Source organism: Parambassis ranga, chromosome 8 (genome assembly GCF_900634625.1).
Source record: "Parambassis ranga chromosome 8, fParRan2.1, whole genome shotgun sequence".
In the NCBI taxonomy this organism is placed as follows: domain Eukaryota; kingdom Metazoa; phylum Chordata; class Actinopteri; family Ambassidae; genus Parambassis; species Parambassis ranga.
The window spans coordinates 4,854,911-4,874,444 of record NC_041029.1 but is presented as its reverse complement, the minus strand read 5'-3'; the positions used below and the strand labels follow the sequence as shown (position 1 = coordinate 4,874,444).

General features: G+C 41.8%; 1 protein-coding gene across 1 annotated transcript in view; it reads right to left on the bottom strand.

The window, feature by feature from the left end:
• The window catches only part of LOC114439540 (ras-related protein Rab-26-like), a 72,166-nt gene extending 52,850 nt beyond the window's left edge, over positions 1-19,316 (bottom strand). Inside the window, exon 1 of the mRNA XM_028411560.1 lies at positions 19,201-19,316. The gene's annotated coding sequence lies outside the window, so the exon portion shown is untranslated. The remainder of the gene's footprint in view (positions 1-19,200) is intronic.
• Positions 19,317-19,534: the final 218 nt, after the last annotated feature.

The following is a 19,534-nucleotide window of genomic DNA, read 5'->3' as shown; positions in this document are numbered from 1 at the left end:
CTGTGAAGAAAAAAAAAAGTCACTTAACTTCTCTCACTTCTTAAAGTAGCAACTGAATGCAATTTGTTATGTTCCTGCTGATTTTGTTAGTGTATTCCTTTGAGGCTCATCTTAATTTAACTTATCAGTGCCTCAGCAGATGTGTTTGGCTGCACGAGGCACCAGATGTGTCGGGCACCTGTAGTGTGCTGTCAACGCTGAAGAGAGGGCCGAGCTGCAAACAGGACAGTAGAGCTTGTCCGGGCAGACACAGATGCGCAGGGTCACACAGGGCGGCCATTGTGTGGACACCATTTATGCGCAGACACACACACACACACACATACAAGCACACACACCTGGGATTGGAGGCAGCAGCAAAGTGCCACTGTGTTGAACTGAATCAGAGAGCCAGCTGCTATCTTGCTGTTACGGGGATCTGCCATATACCAGTCTACACTGGCTGTAAAATTGCAGAGGTCAGGCTGAGGCTTTCCGACTGACAGCCCACCCTGCATGCCCACACATGTCAGTGGCCAGTCAGCTAAAGTTAATTTGTGCGTCAATATAATTGAAATGTTTAATACAAAACAAGCTTTAAATAACCTGGCTGGCATCATTGGTAATTGATACCCTGTGAAGACGTACGGTCACAGTGTTGTTGAGCATTCACCCTTGACCACCAAATTCCAGTCAATTTAACTTTAGGTTAATGAACATCCAGTGATGTTTGTACCAAATATGAAGAAATTCCATCAAGGCATTCCTGAAAAACTAAGCCATACAACAAAACTCTTATCCAATAGCCTGCTTGAATATAATTTCATCTACATGGCCACCCTGGGTTTAAAAAAGTGCATCCTGTCATGTCCATGCTCTGATCTTTTAAGTCAAAAGTCTCTTTTTAGGTTATGATGAGTGCTGACGATTATATTAGCAGGATTTTCAAAAAGTGAATCCATGTCTTATCAGTTTTATCCAGTTAAAAAAGCAATCCATTTATGGTTGGAGCACAGACAGAACGATGAAACATCAGTGAAAATCAAATCAAATAGTCAAACCACTAGCCAAAAATCACAACAACCTCAGCTCACCATGTGATGGATCATTACAGACAGGTGGAGATAAATCATCTTCAACTTTGAACAGCAGCAAAGTTTGGATTTATTCAATTTCTTTTTGCCAATTACGGACAGAGTCTTTCCAAAAAAACATAAATCAAAGGCTCGACAACAACAGAAGCTGCTTTGACACTGAACTTCCTGACGATAAATAGAAACCCAATATGTGTGGGGGACAGAGAGGAGGTGTAGATCTCATCAGAGGTCAGCTCCTGCCATAATTCAACGCAAAATTCTTCACTTTTGTAGCAATAGCGGGTGGAAGATAACAACATTCTTCTAGAGCTCAATGCCCAGTTTAAAAATGCAGATGTCAGATAGCCCCCCCCCTTCTTTTCTCTCCCTTCCTCTGCAACTCTTGATCTCTCCACTTTGATTTATTCATTTTCTATGTTGGTGAGCCAGGCAAGACAATGGCGTCTTTCATAATTGAGGCAGTGTTCCCACTACCAGCACCCTGTGGTCCCCCAGAGTCCCTCATCCACAAGGCTGATCTGATGTGCCCTGGTCATGCAGCAGTGCTCCTACTTGGGAAGGGAACACAGAGAAAAAGAAATCCTATAGTCCCGAATACACACTGCATATACTATATTTTACTCAAAAATAAGCTGCCAGTTTGTTTCCTGGAAGATCTAAGCTGCACTTTTGGCTCTCAAGGGTCAAAACGTGTAAGGAATCAAGCTTTGTTAGAGCAGTTACAGGTTGCGCTGACCCAACAAAACTGTGCACTAAAGGAATTTTAGAGGCCTCCCATGCCGTATAAATAAAATCCTAAACTTCATATTTCTCCTTAAAAAAAGGCAGATTTAAATGAGCACCAGAAGCACTTCGGTGTTTTCAAATATGTTTCATTCCACATCAGCAGTCGGTGTGGGAGGAAAACATGGAATGAGAATAGAGGGACATGAGCTGGAGGGAATGACGGAAGAGAGGGGAGCGCAGGCAAATGAGAGGGGTGGGTGGGGGTGGCGGTGGAGTGGTGGGGGTGATGACCAAGGGTCATGTCGCCTCCCCCTGTACTTGCTCTCTGAGGTGCATGCAGGGAAGCTGACTGCACAGTCAAGACTCCTGCTTAGAAAGAAGGCCTTTCTTCTCTCCAGGCCCTTGCTAATGCAATTGAAAGAAATTAGTATAATTATGCTCCATATTGCAGATTGAGGAGGCAATGTGGCCCGTGGGACGAGGACAGGGAGGGCAAGCTAGCGTGGGTATTTGCTGACGGGAATAACTAATTCATCAGCTACTTTTGCCATTTATCAGAGTACATTCTTGCATTTATGACATTACAGCTAATCAAATAAAGAGGTCCTGGAATGCTGCATCTATCTGAAAATGTGATTCTGCTAATGTGAAAACGACTTCTCCTCCCTCGGCAACCGCAGGCCTCCTATCATCCACATCGAGCATGCTTTGCCCACTCAGGCTGACACCACACTGGGCAGAAAAATGTATCTGAGTCAACTGAATTTGCACCATCGTCCCCTTCGCTATCATCGCCAACTCCAGTACTACATTAAATGACAGCCGCACATAGTCTGAAACACATGTGAGTGCACTGCAGAGGATAGATTTGTCAGATGAGTGTACTCTGCGACAATCTCTCAGACACAATCTGACATGTTTATGGAATAAAAATGTTAAAAAAGAACTGGTACAAAAGAAATCTATGTCAATAATGTATTTCCATACTTGATGTTGACTGCGGACTTCTGAGAAAAAGGCACAGGAGGGGTTCTTCCAAGTCCAAACCAGAAATATGCATTTGTAACCACAGTTTGCCTGAATATGGTTTCAGGCCCCTGATTTACTCTTACTCTAAATATGCAACTGTGACAACAATTAAGGAAGGAATTTTAATCCCTTGCATACACACACACACACAGACACACACAGACTGCTGCGGACCTTACAAACTTGTATTCGACCGTATGTGATAATTTAAAATCACCCAACAACCAACCAGTAAAATGATCTTCTGTACAATTTATGTGGAAGCTGGGAAAATACCTTGCAAAAGAAATATCCAAATGAGGTATGGGTGGTGTGATTAAAACAACACCAAGAGTAAATAAAATGGTTAAATGATCCTTATTATCAGAGGTCTAACCAAGGTCAGGAAATTGTGATGATGTGACACTTTGACCTTGAAACACACTTGAGGATGACCTCCTCTTCCTCAAGGCCGTCCATCCGGGCCCCACCCTGCGGAGATGGAGGGAACAGTGGGGGGTGGAAGAACACCATCTGATCCCTGCACCAGAGAGCACAGGCCTACACATCATCTATATCCTGTTTGGGAGAGCAGCCTTTTGAAACCCATCTCAGAGCTCCCATTGGAATCATCAAAGACACATATGAGACAAGAGAATGTAACAAGCAGAGCCCGGAAACCAGTGACTGGCTTTTTTCATGATCAGAGATTCAGCATTTGTAATTAAGATTTTCAAGAACAAAGTTTTAGAGAGGATGAAAAGCTGCATTTTAAATAAATATGTGCAGGAAAAAAAAGAAAGTAAATAAATGAAGGGAAGTTCTCTGCAGCGAGTTGATGTGCACCCACGCAGACATCCACTGATCATATAGTCAGGATTTTTCTTTTTCTTTTTGTGTGTGTGTGTGTGGGGGGGGGGGGGGGGGGGGGGGGGGGGGGGGGGGCAATAGGGTCAAAAACCAGATGATGTCTGGTTTCAGCTCGTTATTGTATGCTTACATCATGTGTGTTATATGTATTGAAAAGGAGAGGACAGCATAAAATCTTTTTAAACTAATAGGCTGAGCAAGTGGTTTTAAAGTAAGAAACTAATTACATTCAAGAAAAGCAAGATAAAAGCTCTGTGAAAGAAATAAGTGACAAATTTGATTATCACGACAAAACAACGTCGATTGAATGTGAATGACCCAGTTTGAAAATGAGAAACATACCCAGTGCAATATATAATAATATATATATTTATAGCAACACAAAAACTCCTTAAGACAAAGCAATCATGTCGAATAATATTAAAACCTGGTTTAATTTTCTTTTCAATAAAACTCACAAAAAGATGCCGTTGTGCATTAGTTAAAGGAAATTGATTAGTGTGTAAAAAGTGCAACGTATTAATAACAAAAATAACTGTACACATACATCATGGCTCACACTGAAAAGGCATTTTTTAATAAATTGGATATAAAACTGATGATTAAACTATGCCAGTTAGAGTGCATTAAAAGCACCATTTACAATAATCATTAAGTGACATTAATAAACATTAATAATAGTTAAAAAAAAAAAGTTTCGGAATGCTTTAACTGCATCAGATTAAAATTTGGTTCGAGGGAACATATACACTGCAGATTTGTGGCAGCACAGTGTAATAAAAAGTTTTGTGACTGCAAAAAAAAAAAAAAAAAAAAAAAAAAAAAAAAAAAAAAAAAAAAGATTGTCAAGATTGTCGAGACGCATAATGTGGCTGTTAATCAGTCACGGAGCGGAGAGAGGCGGCTCCCTCAGGAAGCAATTAGCTGTGTTGGACCAGTTGCTAATAAAACACTTGGGTTACAAGCTACCCACAAGCCCAGCCAGGCCAGGGGACCCACAGTACTCTCTGTGACTGTGTGCATGAGTGTGTGTGAAAGTATATGACAGTGCATGTGTGTGTTGAGGCCTAACAGGTACACAGAGAAAGCAGTACAGTAGCAGCAACTGGTACAGCAGCACTGTCTGTTTCAGGTGAGGTCAAAGTAAATTTGCCTTCAGTATATCAAACAGTTACCCTGGCTTCATCTTGAAAAGTGACACTGCTTCCCTTTGTTTACAATCCTGTACTGACTGAGTCACTACATGCTGTCTGTCAGCTATGTCTGGACAACATCTTGGAATCTTCGAATGACACTTGAGGCTCGCTCCAAATGGACCTGTATGTTATATTGAGTGTTTATAGGCGCTCCGCTGCTTAGCCTATGTTTTAATTAACAGTTAGCAAGAAACAATGAGATGTAATCTGATGGCCTTGGTCTTAGCCGATATGCAGGCTGAAAGAAAAGAGTAACTGTGAAACTACTACATTTCACGCTGTGGACCCATTTGGTAAGAAAAGTGGTTGAATCTAACCATAATCTGATCTTCTGTAGTTTCAACAAATTAAAGAATGAGTTTACAATCTGACGGTAAAGACAACAAGAACCCTGTGAGTGAAAAACATTTAGAGTGAAGTGGGTAGTAGAAGGCAGAAAACCATGTTCTCATTATGGGAAGCCTTTGCCCTCACAAGGGAGTCTATAAAGTCCAGAATAAAGCGGCCAGCAGCCACTAAGAGGGAACCCAAAAACCATCTCTTGCGGTGTGGTGAGTGCAGCATTAGATTAGGTTTCAGCTTAGCATCCAGGCCCAGCTGAAGCTTTGACACTAGACACAACAAAACCAGCCTATTTAGGAAACAAAGCGCAAGAAATGCCACTTCAAACTCTTCCCTGGGGGAAAAGACAGGGTCAGAAAAGATAGAGGGAGAGGAGAGAAAGACAAAGGAGAATGGAGGAGGAGGAGGAGGCGGCGGTGGCTATAACTGGAAGCACATTGACAAGCTGTAGACAGCAGGCACTCCACTGCAGGCCTAATGCCCAGCCGGGCTTCCAATGTTTAGGACAGATCTGTTGAAAAGACTGCTTTGCTGACGATGCACTGGGGACCAAAAACTCCACTTGATGGGTTTTTGAGAGGATTAGTCACCACAAAAGATCTCATTTTCCAGATTTTGTGGAAGGTGTTAACTTGTGAGCATCATAAACAACATCCCAATACGACAGCAGATATGAAACAATGCATCACTACCACACTTCCCCAATATTAATTATATTGGTATTCGTAATAATTTGAACAGTGACATATTTGTAATAGATTTTTATGTTATCACCTGTATTACCTGACAGGTAATATGGCAGAAAGACAATAGTTAAAAAACTAAGATGCCCATTTTTTTTAACCCTTTTTAGATCTTTTCTTTGAATGTACTTACTGTTACTAGCTGTATTAAAGCATAAAATAACACCACAGACCTGTCCTTGCAGGCCTTTCTTAGAACGTCGGCTCCTTTCTTCGTGTTGAAACACTGAACATCTATAATTGCAGGCTGCACTAATTAGGTTTGGTCCTTTGACGGAAATGAACGATGTGGAAAATGGAGAGGCATTGGTGCAACAAAAACCGAGGGCTCTACTTGTCAAGGACTGTCACGCCAGTCAATTCAAATGATTACTGACAAACATGAAGCATTTGGATGAACAGACCAAATGCAATTAGGTAAACCAGACACATGCAATCACAAAAGGAGTTTACAAAATCCAAATCTGAGCCTGAAGCTCAATGTAAGACATTTGAAGCCTTCCAGGAACAGACAATAAATCAAAAAGCATGTACGTCTGAAATGAACGGGTGTTCATGAGGATAAGCAAAATCGAGGTACACTGTTGACATTCACATCTGATGATAATTGAAAACGTTCCTTCCATTTGGCAAAACGGTCAAGCAACAGGCTGATACTGCGGAATATAAAACTTCTACTTGCTTTGTGATGTTTAGACTGCTGACCATTTTCACTAATTACCTGTTCCCAGAGTTGTGGAAACAGGTAATAAGCATCGGGGATGATTTTGCATCTCCACACTATTGAGTGAAGTCATTTGTTGTGGGAAAACATGTATGTATGTTTTATTGTGGAGGGAAATTGAGGTGTGTCTGTGAGCCAGATTTTCACACGCTGTGTGGTCCCTGCCTCAAGATGTAAGGAGAAGAACCTCACCCTTAGTCAACAGAACTGGAGAGTGTATTCTCTGTGGAAAGGCGATTCGCTTTTCCCAGAGAATGATTCAACACAGAGTGAAGGAGAAGGAGAAAAAGAAAGAGAGAGAGAGAGACCAGGGAAATCGACTCTACTCTATCAGACCTAAGGGAGCCAATAGCACGCCAGATAGTCCCAAGAAGGCGGGTTTCACAAAAGAGATGAGTCAGCAAGGTTTCAACTGTCCTGTCTATAGTCAGATGATTTAACAAGGAAAACAGAGCTGATCTCTGAAGTTGATAGGAGTATGAGGTAAAGGGGAAGACCCAAGGAGCGGTGTGAGTAGCTCAAGGCGGAGGAGTGGTATGGGGAATTCTACTTCCTACTTTTTTTTGTATTAAAACAGTTCGGGCATGCCCTCCCCACTCACTTGGACTGCAGGGTCTCCCTAATGCACATGTTCATTCTGTCGCCAGGCCACAGCTATTAGCCAGGCCAGTCTCCCTGACAGGTGCACTGTCACGCTGTGGCAAGCTGGGTGAATCCATCCCCTGCCCCCGAGGCCTCACCTCTCACCCCCCCCCACTCTGCCATAACATATATAACACACTTGTTCATCTTTTTGTGCAGCCAACAAACTCGGCAAGTCTCGGCTTTCCCACAGACTAACCCATACAGAGGCAATCACTCAAAAATGATAACAATGAAAACAATAAAATCCATTTTCTTCCACATATTGCTTTTGTATATTAGCATTGATAATGAAGTCCTAATACACATCTTCAATTTATAGTCTTTGGGTTAACCACAGCCGGTGGCAATTCCTCCAGAGAAATCACACACAGCCAACATAAATGACCAAAATGAAAATTCAACCATTCAGATAAAACAAATATCAGACAGACCACATTATGCTCTTTACAAAAACAAAAGATCTTTCTGCTTTGTATTTTTCTCCCTTTTAAATGGCCTATAATTACTTTCAGTCTCACCGAATCAACTTTGGTTTTCACAGTTGTGAGCACTTAAGGAAAATTATTTTCTTGGCACCTGAATTCCACTGTGGGCACACGCTCTGTTTCCCAGGTCCATACCGGTCTGATTGAAAAAACAGCAGCAACAGCATCATGGCACCCACAGTGTTTGGCAGGAAACAGTATGCAGCAAATGTAGAGAAACTATAAGAACCATTAAAAAGAAATGAAAAAAAATCCAGACATGCCGTCTGTCTGCCTTCCATGTACAGCAAGTTCCACAGGTTATTGGAAATGAGTGTAAAACTGAATGTTTATGGTTTAGAGTTAAAGGGTTACTAACTGCTGACTGGAGACCTCAAAGAGACAAGGATAGTAAGTCAATGGTTTCTAGCCATCCCTAGAGGAATACGCAGAATTTGGGAAACCAGTGTTTGTAAAAATCATCCGAACCCAACCTGTATGACTGTCTACGATACATGAGATTGTTGTGTTTAGTGTCGCCTGACGCTGTTGGTCTCTTGCTGATCTTCCATGCATGATTTTCCCATCATCCAACAGAAGGGGGCTAAAACACACCTTACATGGCCAGCTTTCTTGTCCATCCTGTTCTGTAATGACTACAACCACATTCAGTGGATCAGACTTTTAAAACACTGCCATTCATCTAGATAAGCAGCTCTTTGTCATAGGTCATTACAGACATTACATCAAGAAGGAGCTTTACTTTCTATCATCATCTATCATATATATTCTGGGACTAGATTTGCAGGTTCTGAGAGGGTTTTACATCCATATGTAGCTCACAATTATAAGAAAAGAACATGACTGAGTTCCTCAAAACTGCACTGAGAATTACTGTAATTTGTTATGCACCACTTCAAATACTTAAATCTAAAATTACATGCAGAGCTTATGGCTCCTGGTGACTCGGTACTAAAACTGTTCTGTGATGCAAATTCCCAGTTTTGCATCTTATTTTGCATTCAAAACTTCCCAGTTTTGCTGTGACAGCTGGTGAAGACACACACATGGCGATGCAGGTCAGAAAAGAGAGAGTGACAGCTTTGAATAACCAAATAAGTTCAGTTTACCTCATTTTTCCATATTTTTCAATGCAAAGTGGCCCACTTGGAACGGTGCCTATCGCTACATGTGTTACCATGGCTCCTGAAAAATAGGGAAATGTATTGTGCAAATATGACTGTTAGCTAGCACGGGTGTAGATGCTTTACTTCCCTGTTCTGTTGGAGTACAGTTTGGTTGTTTGCATGTGTTTTTTTTTTTGCACGTTTAGGGTTACAAGGTCACAAAAAGATCAACAGGGTATATTTTCCACTATGACAGGAATACAACATGTATAACGCTAAACATTTTCTGTATGTAAAATAATATTCTGCCTTGTTTGTGCTGTTGTCTAAACACTAAAACGTTGCGGCTCCTAACCCAAACCCCCCAGCTGTGTCTCGGGGAGGTGAAACCCAAACCAGAGTGCAGAGAGCTCTCTCAACTCCTCAACCTCTCAACACATCCTCAGCACTACCCTTTGAAAATAAACCACACCGGCAAGCCCCCGTCTCAAACTCTCGCCTCATATGCGAGCACACATGCCCCACACACTGCTGGGAGCTCTTTGGAGACTTCCCCGCTGCTGTTCCAGGAAGCAGATGTGAGAATGGCGGCAATCAGGCGTGATGCTGCACCAGGCAATGTGGAGACCATTATTCTCCCAGTGAAGATATGGCAGAGAGTGTGAGGAGATGGCCTATCTCCTGCAGTTGCCCTGGGTTGGTTAATATAATGCAGCGCTACGCTAATGCATCTGATTAGTGCTATATCAACACCATATGGCTTCATTTTGCTTTGCTTTGCACTTCAGAAAGTGAGATGGACACAGATTGCAGGCCTTAAACAAATGTAACATGACAAATGAATTGATGTAAATGAAGGTAAATGACAGTGATGGGCGAGTAATTGGCCACAAGAAGAAGAAAAAATAGGAAAACCACTCAAACAATAACTTCCACACACCCACGAGTGAGCACGGAGTTGATGAAATATTTAGTGATTTGATATAAACCAGTGACACGTTCTTGCAGCTTCCCACACTCCAAAACATGTGGCGAGATGGAGCTCCAGATGGCTGAAAGTCTGCATTTTAAGAGATCCACCTTCTAATGACGATTGCTCTCCCACACAATCTGTTATGTGAGCAACTAAGAAACACAGAATGACCCAAAATGTGTTGTTTCTTCTATATATCACATGAACCAGGGTGACAGATAAGACAATGAATAATAACCTGGAGCGATGCATGAAGAGTGGATGCCATGTTTTTCACCGCAGGTGCAAGAGGCAGCGAGGAGCCTGCAGGGTGAGGGTGACAGTGCTGTGATGGAACTGATATCATGTCACTAAACCCTCCGTCTATGAAGACACTGCTATGAGAACAGTGGAAGACAACTGACCCATGAAAAGAACTGAAGTCATTCAGAAATAATGAAAGAAATGACAAATGGACTTCGATACCATACTGAAAATGAAAACATGCTGGAAAGGGCAAAAAAGTCAGGGCAGCACACACACACACACGCAGAGTAACATGAGTGAGTCATACATATCTAGCTTTGTGTAGAATTAGTCATTTTAGAAAACATGGGTTCCTTTTCTTAGTCCTTTCCTACATTTGCACATTAGATGAGTGCTTGTGGATTGCTTCTTTATAAGAATTGGTGCCATGGACCTCCAGAAGTTGATCCAAAACATGAAGTCATCATCATTGTCACAATGTGATACCCACAGGGCTGCTTATTTCCCAGAATGTTTAACTAAAGCTTCATGACTTTCTTCAGTAATAGTGTGATCCTTTTCCATGCAGGCTGCCTACTTTGCATCCCACAGAATTAGGCTGGAGACCGGATGTGCCTCTGAATGTCTTCTCTCTGCAAGTTTTGGGACCAGGGAGGCTTACACCTTGGTCGTTTGAAGATTGGGAAAACTGAATGTTGTCCTAAGTGGTGATGGTGTGTATAAGATGGTGATCATCTTCCAGGCTCTGTCTACCAATTTTGAACTCAGCAGCTCACCTCTTTATCATTCTGTAAAAAAGGAGCACCCTCCTCTAGTGTTGCCACCACCGTCCTCCTGGAGGTATTAAAGGGCAGCACAAGGACGATAACAAAGCTGACTGGCCATTTTAAATTACCCAAAGGAGAAAAGTGACTGACTTTCTGCACGGTTTCCCAAAGAGTTGAACTACACATGCATGCTATAAGAACTATATATCTCATTTACTTCCACTTAAGGCTAAAAACTTTATCAGCGATCCCTCATATAGTTTGTAAGTCATGACATAAGTTGACATGAAAGAAGAAATGTCAGAGGAAGTGAAGGTTTTTGATGAAGATGGCAGGTTTTTGCATGAGAAAACTCTTTCAGTGATAGTGATGTCTGCAAGTGTCTCATGGCAGGAATACTAAGTGTGTGGGACAGTGGGCTCTTTGAGAGTACAGCCCTGTGTATGAAATGACATTTTCAAGGGGAGAGACAGAAGAACCTATTATCAATGGGGCTGAATTATTGCACACATCAAGGGAGGAAGGGGCACCGTAAGGTGTGGGGGAGGGAGGGGGGGGCATGTGCGTCAAAACTCTTATTAAGGATACAGAGAGACTTCTGTAACTTATTTAATGAAGTTCACAAAATCCCACAGCTCTGCATTGCATTAGCGTTTGTCTTTTATGGTATCAAAAAGCTTATTTATGGAACATGACATCTGAAAGAAAACATATGCAAAGTTAATAGAAAAATCCATCCATAATTTGGTTTTAGCTTCACAGAGAATGCTAATGTGGAAAGAAAAAACAGCTTGTCTGGAGCTAGATATAATAAAGAAAGTAGATGGGGATGATAAAGCAAAGTGGGAACATAGTTTTTGATTTTTCTGAATTATGGCTCTAATAAATCAAACGTGTATGTGTCACTTTGGACAAGCATCATATCCCCTGCAGAGAGGATGGCGATGTGACATCCGATCCATCTCAACAACAGCAAGAACACCCGCATGACTTCCTCTCCTTTCTTTCATTCCTTTCCTCTCTCCATCTCCTACCACCTCTTTTTGAGCTGCTCAAAGCCGGATGAGGGTCATCTTACCAATGTCCCCATTGTGATGCCGAAATCCAACATTTTGGCAGCATCCTGACCTGTTAACATCATAACTTCACAGAGCTGACAGGATCTTCCTCTGCTTTCTGCAGCACTTGGACTGTCTTTGACATTAATAAAATTATAACAGAGGCACAACTTAGTGTTAGCATAAGGCCTTAGTAAGCAGCGCTACAGTATGTTTGTGTGTTGGAATAATTTGTGTAGCTAACTTTCTGCCAACATTCTCCCACTGTATGAATGATTCTCGTTATACACACTTGTTTGAGTGGGCAGTATTTCCACTGAGGCAGTCCTTTGACATGTGCATATTGCTGTATTGCTGTTTTGTGGGTGTTACTGTGTTTGTATTTTGACATGGTATAATGTGTGTGTGTGTGTGTTGGGGTAGGGGTGCAGTGTGAGGATGTGTGTGTGTGTGTGTGTGTGTGTGTGTGTGCGTCTGTGTGGGGGAGGGAGGCACAGCTCTGCAGCCTGATATTCTGGGAACAGCAGGGTGGCGTTGTTGACCCACCTGCTCCCTTCTCTCTTCAGCTGGATCTAGTCGGATTTCAGCAGCTGCATCCCCTCACAAAGCACTTCTTTGTAATCTTCCCAAGGTGCACAAATACAACTGCAATCAGGAGAGGGAGGAAAGAGGAGGGAAGATGGACAGTGGAGACAGAAAGAGGAAAAGGGCGGTAACTGTTCTGCTCGGCCTGTACCAGTGTCAACGGCACATCATCCTGTATCTTTATGTTAAGTTATTTACAGCAGCAGACGCTCTTATACACCAAATTTCTGCACGCATGCGTTTTTTTTTTTAAATCATCTAACACTGACTTTTTTCCTGGAGTGTCCCATCCAGAAACATCCAACACTTGTGACTACTGCAGACTTAATCGACCTGAATGCTGCAGGTAAACATGAAACCACATGCACTGAAACTAGGGCGATAATTTGTGGGACAAACTAGATATCAAGTATAGTTTAATCAAGGAGTGGACACCGATTGTGACCTTTCACAAAACCAAAATATCAGAATCAGAATCAGGAATACTTCATTAAACCCAGGTGGAAGTTGCTTAGCAGGTTTTAGGGATTTGTTTTTCTGTCTAGTACGAAACAGACAAGAAATACACCATTATAGTCACTTACATTATACTTTATACCCATACATGTATGCAAAAGTAGATTGTATGGTTTGACAAGTGAATACTATTTAAATAAGCCATTTAAAGGGTGTATGCAAAGTATCTTTTGCAAATGAATGCTCTAAAAAAAACAGGAAAGAGAGAGCAACGAACTGCCTTGCAAATAGAAAGTGACAGGAGCTGAGAAGTGTGGCCCATTTGTATCCCATTAGCAAAATTTCCCCCTGGCACTCTCACTTGTAATGGATCTCACGCCTCTGGAATATGCCGTGTCACATGGATGTCATTTTGCACTTCACACTATACAGAAAAAAAAGCATAGCCCAGTTACCATTGCACCCTCTCAACCACAAATCCCACAGCAGTTTCTGCCCCTGTCGCCCAGAATGTAGACCCCACAACAGTACCCGATCACCCTCCATACTGTCTCCAGCAACCGGTCCCTGTAGCCCAAACCCAGACTCACTGGTGGCAGAAAAGGGGAGACGTCATTAGGAGATTAACTGCCGCAGCCCGCTTTACTGCCATCATAAATATATTACCTGACTTTAAGGCTATAAAGGCACCAGTGGAGCTAAAATGGGACTGTTGGGGGGGTCATGGTCATTGGTTCTGATTAAATCGGTACCAATTTATCCAAAAACAAAGGGTTACATGGACAACGCATAGACCACAAAAAAAACATCAGAGCAACATAAATACCAACACTAGCATGGATGTGTACTTCTCATACTATTGTGTAAGTATTTAAACAATTTATCCAAATATGTCGTACCACTGTCAAATTATAGAGGATACATTCCAACAACAAACAAAGACAACAAAAAAAGCAGTCATTTTGACCAGCAATGACATATTGTTTATATAATCCATAAAACAAAGTTAATTTTTGTAGAACACCATAAACTAGAATCTTGTTAAATGAGAGACTCTATACTTTAGTTGGGTAGATTTACCGTCTGTGTTATATGTAGCCAAAGTTGTCCCAGGGGCAGCCATTAGTAGACACAAGAAGTAGAGAGAGTGGGGTGTGTATCAAATGTTACAAATGTTAAAAGGTGGAAGTGAATAAACCCAAACAAGCAGCAGAGAGAACAGAGACCCAGTGGCACACACAAACACAGAAAGATAATCCAAGGTGAGGGCGGTGAGTGGAATCAAATGCTGGTGACTAGACCATCTTCACCTGATATGTAATTTCATCTACATACTGATAGTCCTCGGAGCAGAACAGAGTCCCCACTGATTAGAGGTTAAACAATCCAAACACTGCCAAAGGACATATATAACAAAACAACATGCTACCCATGTATGTATGAAGTACCTAAACACTTCAATGTGAGATGGACTTTTCACTTTGATGCTTAGCATGTCTGCAACAGACAGGCAAACAGTTGCAAATAGTGAAGTGGCTACCAGGAAATACCCTGTAACCTATAACCACTGGAAACGGTTAGCAATTGCTTCCTTCTTTTCCTGCCTCAGGCAAGTGATGTCTGTGTGACAGTTGGTGGGGAAGCTATACAGCATGCTATAGATCAAGAATGTCAACCTAAAGTGAAATATAAAGTCATGACAGAAAAACTAGAAATATAAAAAATAAAATAAAAACACTATGGAACCTTTTACAGAGAGAAAAACAGTGGTGACCATTTACCCGTCTCACCTCTCACTATTGTTTTTGTCATGGAACAGTCATACAGTCACTTGAAATTCATCCACTACTCAACCAGTGTTGCTAAGTTCATGTAAAAACACCAACATGAAATCTGGGGAGCAACTATTTGAGTGATAGTATCCAGATTTCTGTTACACAACAGAGAATACATGGCTTTTCAGCAGATCCCCATTCAGGTTGGTTGTTGGATTATTTCTATTTTAGACAGATTCTCATACTTGTTGGAATGAAAGCGAACAAAAACACAACAAATAGGTTCACTACAGCGTGTAGTGGTACGAAGCTGTCCACTGCTAGCAGATAAGCAGGCTAACGTTAGGTCTATGTCACAAAATATGAACATGCATTATGTTCTATGGCAGAAGCACATACAATCAAATTGTAATGCACGATCCCGTTTTCATCATACAGTAAATTTATTCACATCAGTGCAGGAAAATGACTTCATATTATATAATATAAAGCTCATCGAGATGATCGCAACACATTCATTCCGTTCATGTGGTTAGCAGCAGGTGTGCTGATGTGTTTTTCACTGTGGACTTTCTATTAAAGGTTACAGACAGGCTGGAGACAGACAGACTAACTGCTGCTCATAAACATTGAAAGTCTTGGCCAGTACATTGAAAGCCTAATTGGAGAATTTGATCCACTTCACCAATAATCATTTTAATAGCTTATAAATTATCCTGTAATATATGAATTGTACACAAGAGATTTAGGTTTCATACTGCACTGGTCTGTGTGCACTGAGCTCTCTGGCTACACACACACTGTCTGCGTGCACTTGCATGTGTGTGTGTCTGTGTGTTTGCACGCTCACATGTGCGCAATCTTGTGCTCATAAAAGCGACATAAAAATGAACAGTGCAAATGGCTTTTTATCCTTGTTTTAATTATCTGTAAATAAAAACAATGCGGCACAGTTATCTTAGCACTGTGAGCCAAATGTCCCCACAGCCAGACGAGTCCTCTAAATAGCCTTGGTATTGTGGAGCAGCCTCCCATTTCCCGTAAAGTCAAGGGGTGGGCTCTCTGTTCTCACCGCCCCTAAGCCCTGTCCTAAATGTCTACATGTCCCGCACCATCTAATTCACAGGCAAATTAGGGAGATGATTTATGAGAATCAAGGATCAAAAAAGTAGACATGTGGAAAACTGAGCGCACCGCAACTTTTATTTAGAACATATGCTGTGAAGATGACAGGAAAAGAAAAAAGAAAGAGGGGGGGTGTAGATCTGAAAGTGTAAAAAAAAAAAGAGGAACCCACATACACTCCTCTTGGCACAATGATGGGGACAAGATACACCATGGGAAGTGTTGTCCTTGATATGCATTTAAACTGTCATGTCAGGGTAAAATATCCAAGAATGGACATTTCAGCTGTGGACCTGGAAGAGTTCTGCAGTAATCAACCCTGAGCTTCACCTTTAGGCAAACAGGAACTGTCCTGCTGAAAGCAACAACTATAATGCACTTCAAAAAAAGTACACACAAAGTGACCTTCATGTGGGAACCACTAAGATACCTACTGACAGTTTTCAGATCAAAGATTTTTACAGAAATGCCCGAGGGAATCTACAGAACGAGGAACTGACTTAACATAATCCCTCCCGACCTGCTACTATAAGAGCTTCCAAAACCCTCCCTGTTCATAACGGCTAATTCATATGAACATACAGAACTATCCCAAGCAAAACCGCTGCCTCGCAAAACAGTTATGTGTCAGGGAGAAAACACAGCAAATAATCTGGAAACACTTGAGCTCTTTTTATGCTCCTGACATTAAAAAACGGAGTGTGGCCGAGGGCCAAACACACCCAGAGACGTTTTGGACTAATTGTTTCCTTCAGTCTCAAACACTCCCCCTTCAATCTCCTCAAAACTCCTTCCCGTGCACCCCCCCCCCCCCTCTCTTCCACCTCTTTGCGTCCACTAATAGGTTTAAATAAAACCTGCAATTGGTCCAGTAAACCCCTCATTATGGTGTTTTAATAGAATGAATTTAGGATAGTGTGAGGTCAGAGGTCAATGGGAGGTCCTAACACGCAGCAGCTGTCATGGGGGTTGGACTGTGATTAGAACCAGTGAAGTCAAACATCCCTGGGTCCTCGACCTCACTAAGTAGACAACCTGGAAAATACATTTGGCTACAGACAAAAATAGGAAAACATCCACCATCCAACTTCCAGAGGGGGTGGGATGAGCAGAGGTGGAACAGAAAACTCGAGTATGCACATCCATCACTGTGAGTTTGCTTTAATGTGTGTGTGTGTGTGAACCTGACTGGAAAATCCTCTGAATCTTTTCGCTTAAACATGTAACAATACCGTGTCCTATAACTTCCCCCCAGGGCTGTAAAATGAAGGATATTTTAGCTGGAAAAATCCTGCTCTGAAACCTGTATATCATCCTTCCACTTGCATTTGTTGTAACTGTAAATTATGTACTAATTACCTTTTTTTTCTGAGTGTGTGAAACCAAAGATAGAAGTGGTTTGGTTGATGTGGTGAAGGGGTGAAATATGGTTTGTTAGCAGCCCAGGAGCTTGTCCCACATGTGGTTGTGCAGTGGTTGAGATCGTCTGGGTGAGAAGGAGGGCATGCCAGTCTCCACAGTTCACCAAGTTTACACTGACTCAGTGTGCAATCAGTGAGATTATTTAACAAAATGAAGGCCTGCTGTTTGGGTTAGGGTTAGGGAGCTGTGGTGGCTGCAGAGACAGCTGGTCCTCATATAGGAAATTGTAAAGAAATCCTATCAGAATGTTTGCGGTACAAAATGTATACATCATGTAGAAAATCATACATATAAATCTCTAATATAAGGCTGACATGCAATATTTGTTTGGTTGCAGAGCAGACGTTTTAAGGTCTTAACAGTGAGCGGCCATTAAGTGAACTGCAGGTAGCACCTTTGCTCACACTTATACTGTACTGTTATGATGCATTAAGAAACCACCATAGAAACATTATATGCATATTTGCATATAAGTTAGCTGATGAATGAACTTCATAACCTGACAAATTTCATACATTTATCTAAAACTCTTTGGTACACTGCTGTGGCACGTTATGCCTATTTAGCTGCTTGACACAGTCTGTCCAATAACTTGGCTTGAGTGAAAAAAATGTGCCTAACTGTATTAAAACACAGAAGCAGAGACCAAAGGGGGCTAGATTCCTGTGGGTGACTGTGTAATTTAATTTTGTATGAACATTAGAAGCCAGCTAGTATAATTTACATGTGGTGCAGAAGTGACTGAGGCCCAGGAGAAATGGGCTAACGTGCTCGGCTAAGGCCTCCCCAAGAAATCTGAAAATCTTTACCTCGGTCTTTCCTTTTGAGATGCAGCTAACAAAAATAGGAAAATTAAAACCTTCCTTCATTCTTTGGGACACTTAAGGTTCAAGCGCGGTTACCTCTTCTCTGTTGCTCCTTCCTTTTCTAATCAAGAACCCAAAGCCCACAAGTTCTGGCCAGAGTTTCTCCCCACAATACAGGGAGGAATGAAGGGGGAAGGCTGGAGTCTTTTCAAGCCTGTCTCCTCCTTTCTGTCTCTTTCTGTCTACAAAAAAACCAAGACAGTGACACAACTTAGCCAGACTGACGGCAGCTGCCACTCATCTTGGACTAATTTGTCTGCATTGTCATCCTACCTGCTGGAGTCATGAATGAAAGAGCCGCTGTGGATTTGGCATCCCGGTCACTGTTCAGCTATTACCATCATATTACAACACAACAGGCTAATTACAATAACATTCTGAATAATTTCAACTTTTCATTTGTTTGTTTGTCGGTGGGATACAGACGGGATCTGATCTGGGCCAGGAACAGTTGATTCAGTTTCAAAGGTGACTGAGAGCAGGGATTTCCCGAATTACATGTGACACAAACAGAGAAATGTTTAAAGGGAATACAAAGGGAGTGTTTATAGGATCAGGAAAGCAATTTGATTTTTTTGTGCAAGTGACAGGAATTAAGTCTCCAGAGATAAAAAAGAAGCATAAATCTAAGCTTTAATTTTAGGTCTGGTGTTGTAAATAAAATTTTCCGGCAATGACAAAAAGAATTTATAATTTCACATATCTGAGCATGTGCATACTCCATTAATAGCTTTCCACGTGTAGAGCAGGATGTATATGAAGCCAGAGTCGTTCATGTTTGACAGCTATAGCTGCTGTCCTGTCTGCACACACACACACACACACACACACACAGAGTGAACTTTCTCGTCCAGTTTCTAGCAGCTGCTAGAAAGAAAAAGTTCAGCTCTGACCAAGTGAGGAGTGTCAGCGTCACAGCAACAAATACAACACTGTACCTTTCAGAGTCAATATATAGGCCCTTCTCTGCGTACGACGAATAAAAGATGAAACAAGAACGTCTTACCTTACAGTGCAAGCCAGTACTTTTCTTGCTGTAAAACTCTGTACGTCTGAGCCACAGTTTCTATTTATTTCCACATTACAAACTCTCCTCTTCCCTCAGCACACCTGCAGTGTGCATTGAGCAAAGCAAACTGCCGTCCAGTACAAACATTACCTTGTCTTTTCAGGGGAGGCCGGTGATAAAAATCATCCCACAATACATGAACAAAGACACCTTTAACAAAGGCAGTGATTCAATCTACCCTCTTATCTCCTCTGCTCACTGTATCTTTACTGTCATAAAATGCTTTGCTGGAGTTGACATACGGATCACAAAACTACCTGCCGCAACAAAT